General features: G+C 41.3%; 1 long non-coding RNA gene across 3 annotated transcripts in view; it reads right to left on the bottom strand.

Annotated features, from left to right (window-relative positions):
• Window positions 1–5,845: 5,845 nt before the first annotated feature.
• LOC134824578 (uncharacterized) overlaps window positions 5,846–11,429 on the bottom strand; it is a 93,085-nt gene continuing 87,501 nt past the window's right edge. For all 3 annotated transcript variants that reach the window (XR_010161439.1, XR_010161434.1, XR_010161435.1), the window contains 2 exons: window positions 9,741–9,800; window positions 5,846–5,929 (listed from right to left, as the gene is read on the bottom strand). This is a non-coding gene — a long non-coding RNA (uncharacterized LOC134824578). The remainder of the gene's footprint in view (window positions 5,930–9,740; window positions 9,801–11,429) is intronic.

Below are 11,429 nucleotides of genomic sequence, written 5' to 3'. Positions count from 1 at the left end.
GACATTTCACAAAATGTTAACTTTAATAATCTAATAATTTGATAATTTGATTCAGTTCTGAAAATCTGTTTTTGTTTTGCGTCAAATTTCTCTCTCTTCGTTTTAACACTAACAGTACTGCACCCCTTGTACTTGTAACTTGATGCCCGACCATATAGCCAAGGCGAGGACGGCCTACAATGAAATTGTCGATATATTGGATAGTTTCCCGACTATAAATAAAAGCAACAGATCGAAGGAAGACAGTCAAAAGGCGTTTGATAATTCCAAGCTGAAGATTTTCAACCTCATGAAGACAAGCATTCTGCCTGTTATCACTGATAAGGGTGCTACATCATACACTTACATTGTAAAGGAGAATGTGCGAGTATCGGCTGAGATCAAGGATTTTCAGCTCATAATCAGAGAGTTGCAAACGGAAAACGAAAGCTTGAATGCCCGAGCAGACACGCTAATTGGGACCTATAGTGACGTTGTTGGTGAAGTCAAGACTGTTTTGGAAAACTGGAAGCAAGATCTCGATGTATCAGGTATAGATATGAAGAAAGAAGTGAAGCAGGCCGTTAAAGAACACCTGAAAGAGATTATGACCGAAACTGTGTCCACGATAGTCAAAACAGACAAAATGACAAAAACATTTGCTGACGTTGTGAAGAATACAGAAAGTATTATTGGCCGCGAGACGAAAAAATGTTTCGAGAACAGTTTAGCCTCTGCGCAGCTCGACAGGAAGCTGATGTGTTCGACAAAGAGAAGCGTATCAGGAACGTCGTGATCACTACTGTTCCTGAGAGCTCACTAACCGAGATAAAGGACAGGATCGCAGCCGACAAGCTTATAGCTGCCATGGTTCTAGATGTCACAACCGACCAGATAGAACGCTGCTTCAGAGCTGGTCCCCCTCTCGGGTCTGGCTCTAATAAGGAAAGAACAAAGCCACGACCCCTTGTTGTTGTGCTTGCGACACCAGATCTTGCCCGTAGCAAGCACAAGTACGGAAATGGCTGCAAGGTTTTCAAGGATGGTGAGGACTACTGGATAAATCCAGACTTATCCCAGGCTGAAAGAAGAGCGAACTACGAGGCGCGGCAAAGAAGACGGGAGCGGACGAAGAACAGTGATTTCAAGGGACTATTGACAGGTGGTACGGAATCGGAAAACTCCGACAACGTTGCGACCGGTTAGCTGTCTCTAGTTATAACTCTAAACTAAGAAACAATGCTAGTCATTTTCTGAAAGTTTTTTATTCAAATGCAAATGACTTGAAGAATAAAATCAGTGAACTGCAAATTGTAGCCGAATCCAGCGACTGCAAGGTTTTGGGAATTACAGAAACAATGTTCAGTGCAGATGTGTATGATGCAGAGGTAGCATTAGCGAACTTTAGGCTGTATAGAGTAGATCGATTAACGGGGAAAGGTGGTGGTTCTTGTATATATGTGCATGATTCTATCCAATCTCACAATGTAACAATAAATGTACCTGATTGCATATGTGTCATGCTAAATTCTGATTGTATTGATATTGCGTTATTTGTTATATACCGATCCCCTTCATTAACAATCGATAAGTGTCAATCTATGTTATCTAATCTGTCCGTAGCGATTGAAAATCTAGCCCCTAATACCGAACTGATCATGATGGGAGATTTCAATCTTCCTGATGTTGTGTGGGATTTAGGTGTAGTTAAATGTCCGAATAATTCAATTAATCAAAAATTCCTGATTCAACAGTGTTATCTTGATTTTTTCGTAAAACATGATCTCAGTTGGGTTATCGGAGACGATGTTAAAACTCGCAGAAGGAAGGTTTTAACAACAGTGCAATCGTCAACTCTTGACAATGTTATGACTTCGGACCCCGCCATATTTCAGGAAGTTCAAATAACCGCACCGCTGGGAAAATCAGACCATGTGGGAATTATCAGTAAGTGGTCAATTGCTAACCATGATGAATATGTGACTCAACAGAAGAAGAATTGGTCAAAAGCAAACAAAGACCTAATCATTGATACAGCAGGGCCGCTGCAATGGAGTGCTAATCATGACTTGACTATTGAAGAGCACTGGAATCTGATTCAGGCCAATGCCAACACCATTGCTGAAGCTGTTCCAGTCGTCAAATTGAGGATAAATCGTGCAGGTGCAATAAAATCACGATCGGTCTGGGACAAACCATGTCTAATCAAGGCACGGACGCTAAAAGAAAAACTGTGGTCTATTTTTGAAAGCGACCCGACATCAAAAAACCTGAATCATGCACTACATCAGCAGGGTGCTTACGAGAAGAAGCAACAGCAGCTCATGATATGCTATGAGAATAAAGCAGCAGCCCAGCTAAAAATAAATCCAAAAGCTTTCTACAGCTATATGAACTCCAAGCGCAAGATTAGGGCTGCAATATCTGGAATCAGAGATGCTAGTGGGGATGAACTCCACTCAGCACATGATATGGCTAACCAACTTGGGATTTTCTTTGAGAGCACGTTTGTAAAGGAGGATCAGGCCTCAATACCTGACCCACTACCCGGAGACAGCGCAAAGGAGACGATTCCTGACCTGAAATTCAATACAAGTGAAGTTCAAGATCAACTTCGTAAAGTTAACATCTGGAAATCCGTTGGACCTGATGATATACACCCTAAGCTTTTGAAAACACTAGCCGAAAACAAACAGTTTGCTGATTCAGTCACAGCACTGTTCCAAAAATGCTACAACGACGGAAAGATTCCCGAAATCTGGAAGCAAGCAAATGTCACTGCATTGCATAAAAAGGGGGATAAATCCCAAGCCAGCAACTATCGCCCTATTAGCCTAACGTGTGTTCTTTCCAAGATCTTTGAGAGGTTTTTAAGAAACCATATTCTAGCTCACGTATCCCCCATGATTGTGAATGAACAACACGGTTTCCTACCAAAAAGATCCTGCGTCTCGAACCTCCTGGAATGTATGGACATTGTCAGTGAGATACTAGAGAAGGACGGGTCAGCTGATATACTGTATCTCGATTTTCAGAAGGCTTTCGATTCTGTACCACACAAACGATTGCTGAGAAAATTGCAATCCTTTGGAATATCTGGCAACACCCTTGCAGTCGTGGAAGACTTTCTAACAGGAAGAACATTTCGCGTCAGGGTTGGATCATCATTTTCTAGAGTCTTTGCTGTAACATCTGGGGTCCCTCAAGGAACCGTGCTGGGCCCCCTGCTCTTCCTGCTCTTCATAAATGATCTCCCTGATGGAATTGAGAGCTTCGTATCACTCTTTGCTGACGATCTTAAGCTAGTAACGAGCACAGCTAAGCACAGTGTTGCACAAGATGATATACTGAAACTCAATGCGTGGGAGAAGGAATGGCTCCTAAGATTCAATGTGAAGGATGGCAAGTGTAAGGTACTACATATTGGGCGTAACAATCCAATCATGAGTACTTCATGAATGGGGAATGCCTCCCCCAAGTGAAGTCAGAAAAGGATCTTGGAGTTCTAACTACCAGAAACCTGGACTGGAGTGACCATATAGATAAGTCCGTGAAAAAAGCAAAGTCTGTTATAGGCTGGATCAAACGAAGCTTGATCTGCCGTAACAAATTTGTTATGCTAAATGTCTACCGAACTCTAGTTCGACCTCACATCGAATACGCTGTGCAAGTGTGGAATCTACCAGCAGAGCACGGAAACTGGAGGACTATTAAGAAGATAGAAGATGTTCAGAGAGAATTTACACGAATAATCGACGGGATTGGTATCCTACCATACGATGAGAGACTGAGAATCCTCCAGTTAACAACACTACTGGAGCGCCGTATGAGGGGTGATCTTATTGAAACCTTTAAAATAACGACGGGTAAAGTGGACTATGGACAAGATCTTTCAGGATATCACGTAGTGGTACCAAGATCCTAAAAGATAAAAGAGGAAATCAGGTCCTCAGTAACCGGGTTGCCAATTACTGGAACAAAGTACCAAGTTCGGTTAAAGAAGCCAGTTCAGTAGACGCATTCAAAGCTCGACTTCAATGTTATAAAAATGAACTGATAGCGAGTGGAGCATCGTCAAAGGGTCACTTCTGGGATCTCAGCGAAACCTTGATGTCAAAAATAAATACATGTGAGCATGATTCATATGCATATTTCATGTCTAATAACCCATTGATTGCTAAATACCGAGGAATCAATGTATCTTGATTGTTAAATTCAGAACTACATGTTAACGTCCTTAAAATAATTAATCATTACATGTTCCGGATAGGAACATTTTTCTTTTTGAAAATATTGTGCGAACTGCAATAGCGTAGAGTGCAGTTGGGTTTTAAGTTTTGTCGAGATGGCTATGTGGCCATAATCCTATTATTATTATTACATACATCAAAGAGAACAGTACATGATGGACTCATTCGTAAACAGTAAACTATTGACATGACAAATAGATTGACGGGAGTGCTATGGCCAGTACCAAATACACAATTCACTTATAAATATAATGATTCCTAGCTTTAAATTTACCCGGGGACCCCGGGCTTTGTGTTCTTAAACACAGTTGTCATATTAATACTTTAATATGAGACTTGAGTTTTAGTAAATATATTCAATTGATACGTTTATGATAATTTAAAACGGGGTCCTCAGGTAATAAGACTCAATCGAATAGATATTTAAAAGATTTCGAAACCCAGTATTATCATACCTCTTACTGGGCGGCGCTTAGTCTGTCATTCCGCCGAATCTCTATTCGGCGGAACATTATAGTCTGGGGTCCCCAGGTAACATACCTCATGCAGGTCATGCATTTTCGTATAATAAAGAATGAAATTTACCGCGGACCACCGTACTGAGTTTCTACTGAACAAGGTCTACACTAAACAGTAAACAATAAACATGCGATCAAGATGTTTAATCACTCAACACTCGACCAACACGTAGGATACTTTAACACGTACTTCAAGTGACTATTTAAAATCCAACCCCAAACTAGAGTGTAGGACTAAAGCGTATGTTGAAAACCCGTACGAGAAACTAGACCAACATCCTTATTATATATTTGTCATAACCCCTGGTCATAAAACCAAAACATATCAGAATAATTTTTCATCAATTAGGCTTATTTGACGTTCATAAAGCTCAATAACATTAACAACCGAACACAAGTTTTCAAGTTCCAACTTGAATTGCTTCAAGAGTTTGTTGGCCTATTCTTGCTGCAAGGAGAGTTCTTCGCTCTAAAGGTATGTCTTGAGGACTGTCGTGATTATGGCTAATACTCAGTACTCTGTCCACACTCTTGTACTTCTGAAGACTCTGTAACAAACGGGTGTCGGCGGAGGCTGCAGATTCAAGGAAAGGAGCGTTGAACCAAGCTCTTAAGTAAACGAAGACAACAACGTGAGCCATCTTCTGCACGTCTCTCTTCTTCGTCCAGTGAAGTGGTATCTAGTGAAGTAGAATCATTTTCATAATGTATATGGACTTAGCCATCCATCTGACATGGTGGTCAGCTCCAGGTCTTTGTATCTGGAAGACGCATCCTTCCTTCATCTCTATGCTTTCTCCATGGATAAGTTAAGCTCTAGTAATTCCTTTTATTCTCCTGGGCTGGTTGTTGAGTTGACGGATTTGAGTAATGAAGGATAGAAGGTCTTCCGTTCCTGTTGCAAGTAGGGATATCAGGAAGGACAATGTTCTGCAGATCGAGATCTCCCCAGGAGGTCAGTAAATTATTAACAAAGCTGATTTATTTTTAATTAAAGATGACCATGCAAAAAGGCTTTTAATTTTAACAACCAGGATTTAAGCCAGGCAGGATAGCTTTTAATAGTGAATACCTGATTTCGAGAGATACAACTGCAGCCAAGACCGATATCAATACAAGACGAAGGAACTCCGCAAATTTCTGGCCAAAAATATATCGTCTTTGTTTATTGCAGATCCCCTCCTGAAAGAATAAGTGTTCGTTTAGAATCTATATAAAAACCCATTCATTTGGGCTAATAGCATCGATCGGAACTTTAATAACTGTAATGATATCCCAGTTATTTTTTACTGATCTTCTTTGTAGACTTATCAGAACTTGGGGATAGGGCAAATGAGATTAATAATTCATTGTTTGTGACAGAATAAGCCTATATAATATTTATACTCAGAACTTCTCTGACATACGCTGCGACAATCTGGCTCAATGGTGTGTCCAAAATAAAAAGCATAATTGAACAATCCTAACAGCGGAGAAATGATAATCTTAACAGGAGATAAAAAAGTGGAGACATTAGTCAGTCTGAGAGCAGAATGAGGAAACCGTTACAAGTACCGTGCTATCAACTCAGGTCTGCCTTTTCTGATTTGATGACCATCCTACTACTCACTAAATCGGTATCTCAGCAACGCACCGAAGATACTACCTGCCATGATTATTGAGTCTAGAAAACTCTATTCACAGGTTAGTCAGGTAGTGGCTTACATTCTGATGACATCTCTTTTTGGAGATTTTCCGACTCTCAGACCACCTAGTTGAGTGTGTACCACAACCTGCACCATGCCCAAAAGTCCGGAAGCCCTGGACCTATGTGACAAGCCTGCCCCTGAACAAAAACAAATCCTAAGCAGCGTACAGCAGCTAGATAATATTCTCATAGGGGGGGGGGGGGGGGGGGGGGGGGGGGGGGGGGTGAACGTAGAATAAAGTAGAATAAAGTAGAGTAGAATTCTACGTTGCCCCCCCCCCTCTCATAACAGGAGGGTTACCATCGACTTCTGAGTTCTGGAATCTGGACCAGCTCTGGTCAGTGGGCATAAGTTGGGTCTTATACCAACGTCGTGTCTTATTTTAGAGGGTTGTTGCTTTGCAGATGGCATACTGTGGCGAAGATATTATAGTATTATATCTCGGTCATATGAGAAACCAGAATTCTCATTTTTTTTCAGGACAAATGTAATGCGATTGAATTATTTCGATTGGGCACTCAGTGACTGAGCTATTAGGACTTTTGCCCCCCTCCCCCCTGTATATTTATCCTTGCTTGGCGACACAAAATTACACCGAGACTGAAATATCAGACTGACTTATAAGTTGTTACCAGCAACTTTCGATTGAGGCGATATTAATTTGGGCCGGGGTTCAAAGCTTTACTGTACATACATCTTCAAGGGGAACAACTAGTCTTTCAGTTTTCGAATAGTTATTTAATTGCGTAACTGAAGGAAAGATCACTTTACCGTATGCACTTGAAAATTCACGTAACTTATAACTTAGGAACATATCGAAGTTCCGGTGTCGTGTAGAGTGATTTATATCTATTGTGTCAGAATAAAGCTGGCAGACGTGCCAGTACATTATACAAATTCTAAACACTATAATTACAGTTGAATAGAATGTATGATGTTCAGAGCTGCGTATAAGTGTCATCTTAGAATATATGCTATAATTCTGGTTTATTACAGTAGCTGGCATTTGCCGAAAAGATTACAGATTTCAGTAACACACTAACATGTAAATATGCCTGTTTAGAGAGATTTTCTCAAAACCCGTCTCAAATACCAAAGGCAAAACTATTAGTAGCACCATTAGCTTTAAACCCATCTGGGGATAGCACTAATTTATATAATATTATAATATCGAGCAGGAAGGCTCAAGGCGGGAGGGGTTATGTTGTTTTTGCTCACAACATCAGTTATCAGTATGATACGATTCTACGCCTATCGAGAACTGAGATATGGACAGTATGGCGGAGATTCTTGAAAAACCGCCAACTTTAACAAACTAAGGTTTAATTTATAATAGCTTTGCTCGGACATCAAAGCCGCACTAAGTCAAGTATCATTATGGAACCGGATTTAAAGCGAATAGAATCCCACATTTCGCCTTTTAAACAAACAAATAGCATTAACAAGAGCTATTGGTCGATGTTTGCTTCTTCTTAGTAAAATCCCTCACTTTCAAATAGTCCTTAAACCTTGGTGAGCTAAACAAAACACTAGGGACATTATGATGTACGCCTAATCTTCAACTCAAAAGTCACAGTAAACTATTGGGACCAGAATACAGTAGTTTATTTATCTGACCGTAAGGCGTAACACAAAAAAGCGGTTCATCCCAGTTTATTGACTAAACCAATTTGTCCGTTTCGCAGTATAGTATAGTACTTTTACTTTCACACTCTCTCACACTCTTTGTTCACTAAATAAGTAAGATTATAGGTCACGTACAGTACGTGATCACGTTATGATTGTTAAACCGAGACGATACGTCATAATCATATTAAAAGGAACTGCGGTGCGCGCGCTTAACGTACCTCGAAAAATGTTTGAGCGTGGGTCCTTTTTTTATCTAAAGGTGACATATTTGCTAGTTTTTTAGAAAATTAACCATAATTTGTCCCGTTAATCGTCACTACTTATTACTAAGAGGTGTCACGTCACTAAAAATTTATTACAAATACACCAAAGGGCCCTGTATAGCTAGACACATTCCCTGACTCGTAATTACACTGACTGTTAACTATATCACGTGACGTGCATTCAAACTCTCTTATTTAGACATGCCGTAAACATATTAAGCACCCACTGTATTAACCCAACATTCTCGGGCAGTATCGAGATAGCCCGACCACTGTCCGCGGACAACTGTCCGCGGTCAGTTGTCCGCAGACACCTGTCTACCAGATCATATTACTGTATAATAACAGTATCCCCTGAATCAAGCAGGGTTCACATCATCCCCTGAATCATTGAATCAAGCAGGGTTCACATCATCCCCTGAGTCAAGCAGGGTTCACATCATCGCACGCGAATTTCAATCAGCGGTGGTGTCAAGGCTTATTAAACGATTAAGCAACCTTACGAGATCAGTTCACATCATGCAATATATAAAGAATAACTATTATCAGACTGCATCAATCATTTCTATAATCAACTCCTTCTTGAACAACTACAACTATGGTCTCAGAGAAAACGAAACGGATGAACTCAGCCCTACTCTGCGAACAGCAGTTGTATGAAGGTCTTGAGAGCGAGCTTCTGTCCAGAGAGGATGCTGTCTGTTCTGATATTCTTGTACTTCTTGCAGGGGGAGCAGCGCCATATCAGTCCATCTGGAGACTTCGAGGACGAGGAGGGAACCAGGGACATAGATGCATTACACCCAGAACAGGACATGGAGCTCTTTAGTAGGTTTTTCTGGAATAGGAAGTCTCGAGGGAGGCGGTGTATCCATTAATTTCGTCCATTAGACAGAAGAGTACCATGTCAGGAATTGGAATAGTTGTTGTTGTTGATGATGGCAACTGATAATACTTCACCAAAAACGAACGACTTATATACCACATTTTAATCGTAATCATTTATTTCATTGAGCAATCAATATTATTAGTAACTAATTATATCCGAGAGACCACATTTGAATCTATTTTGAACTATTCGCAAACACCTGTTTGCTTGATTCAGGGGATACTGTTATTATACAGTCTGCGGACAACTGTCCGCGGACAGTGGTCGGGCTATCTCGATACTGCCCATTCTCGGAAGTTTTAAACATTTGTGGTTAGGTACTATAATGTTCAAAACGCCCCAGTTTGAAAACTTAATTACTTAGCTGCCCTATCGGTATTCCTTGGTCTACATTATTGTACTAGATTGGATAAATATTACAATTAAAATGACCTTCGGGACGTTATAATATCTCGTAATACCCCTGGTTTCTCACCATGATAACGCCAACCAACAAAATATCAATTTTTCTATTGTTCACCAACCTTCGTTTTGGAGAGTTAAGAACACGCTCCTTGCATCTTCTGAAGTTGTGGTGTTGTGCCCTGCGGAATGGGATTATGATAACAACACAAAATTAGGAATATTTTGGAGTGTATCGTATCAGCACATTAATGTAAACTTAAATTTTTTAGAATTGCAGTAATTGTATACATCTGTTGTTATTACACATTGGGGGGGGTCCAACCCGATCAATTCCGATCATTCCGATCCCGATTTTGGCCTCATCAACCCTCATATCGGAAAAATCGGGAAAATTTAAATCTTCCCTCTGAGGTTTCTAGGCGATATAGGTAGCTATTACTGTACTCAAATATGACAAGAAATCGATTGGTGGTGGTCCCAGAACTCCAAAATGGTATCTTGTTCCAAACAAGAATCGTTTCGTCCGAAAAACAACACAATGTCGAATCAACTCTTGTTTGACAGAAACATCCACCCCGGTCCACAATTGAAAGAGGTACGGTTGGTAATAACAATCGTAACAAATAGCGAACGCTTTAGTAACTTTTGATTTAAATTGTCTCCACAATTTGTCTCCACAATTTGTAACAGGCTATCTGCAGAAATGGGTAGCACGGTTAATGACTGGTCCTTTCTCAAACTTCCAATCCTCAGTTAGATACAAAGAATAGTCTACACAATTTTCAATAACATTAAAAGGGATGAAAATCACTTTATTTATCAAAATCTTTATTTATCATGTAACAACTTTTCCATAGTACTGGAGAGTAAAACTCTATTAAACAAAAAAATTCTCGAGCACATTTTGAGTCAGTAACAGTAACATGTCAATATGTTACAGACTCAAATGCGTTTAAAAACATTTTAGTAACAATAAATTGTGTAAACTGATGAGGAGGAGGAGGACTGAGGAGAAGGAGGACTGAGGAGGACAGAGGAGGAAGACTGAGGAGGACCAGGACGAGCACTAGGAGGATGAGGACGAGGACTAAGGACGAGGACTAGGAGGATGAGGACGAGGACTAAGGACGATGAGGACGAGGACTAAGGACGAGGAGGAGGACGACTGAGGAGGAGGACTGATTAGGAGGAGGACTGATTAGGAGGAGAAGGAAGAGAAGAAGGAGGAGGATGAGGAAGAGAACTGAGGAGGAGGAGGAGAAGGAGGAAGACTGAGGAGAAAGAGGAGGACCGAGAAGGACTGAGGAGGAAGAGGACTGAAGAGGAGAGGGAGGACTGAGGAAGAGGAGCAGGATTGGTGGAGGAAGACGAGAAGGAGGAGAAGGAGGAGGACGAGAGCGAGGACGAGGAGGAAGACTGAGGAGGAGGACTGTTAAAAAGGAGAAGGACGAGGACTGAGGAGGAGGACTGAGGATGAGGAGAAGGAGGACTGGGGGAGGACTAAGGACGAGGAGGACTGAGGAGGAGGACTGAGGGGATGAGGAGGAGAAGGAGGACTGGGGAGGACTGAGGAAGAGGAGGACTTAGGGAGGACTGAGGAGGAGGAGGACTGAGGAGGATGATGAGGAGGAGGACTGAGGATGAGGAGGAGGAGAAGGAGGACTGGGGAAGGACTGATGAGGAGGAGGACTGGGGGAGGACTGAGGAGCAGGAGGATGACTTAGGAGTAGGAGGAGAAGGAGGAGAAGGAGGAAAAGGATGAGAGGGAGGAGGAGGACTGAGGAGGAGGAGGAGGAGGACTTAGGAGT

The sequence above is a fragment of the Bolinopsis microptera genome, chromosome 1, assembly GCF_026151205.1.
Source record: "Bolinopsis microptera isolate Bmic1 chromosome 1, MBARI_Bmic_1.0, whole genome shotgun sequence".
Taxonomy (NCBI): domain Eukaryota; kingdom Metazoa; phylum Ctenophora; class Tentaculata; order Lobata; family Bolinopsidae; genus Bolinopsis; species Bolinopsis microptera.
The sequence above is the reverse complement of the archived record's forward strand: the minus strand, read 5'-3'. Positions and strand labels throughout refer to the sequence as shown.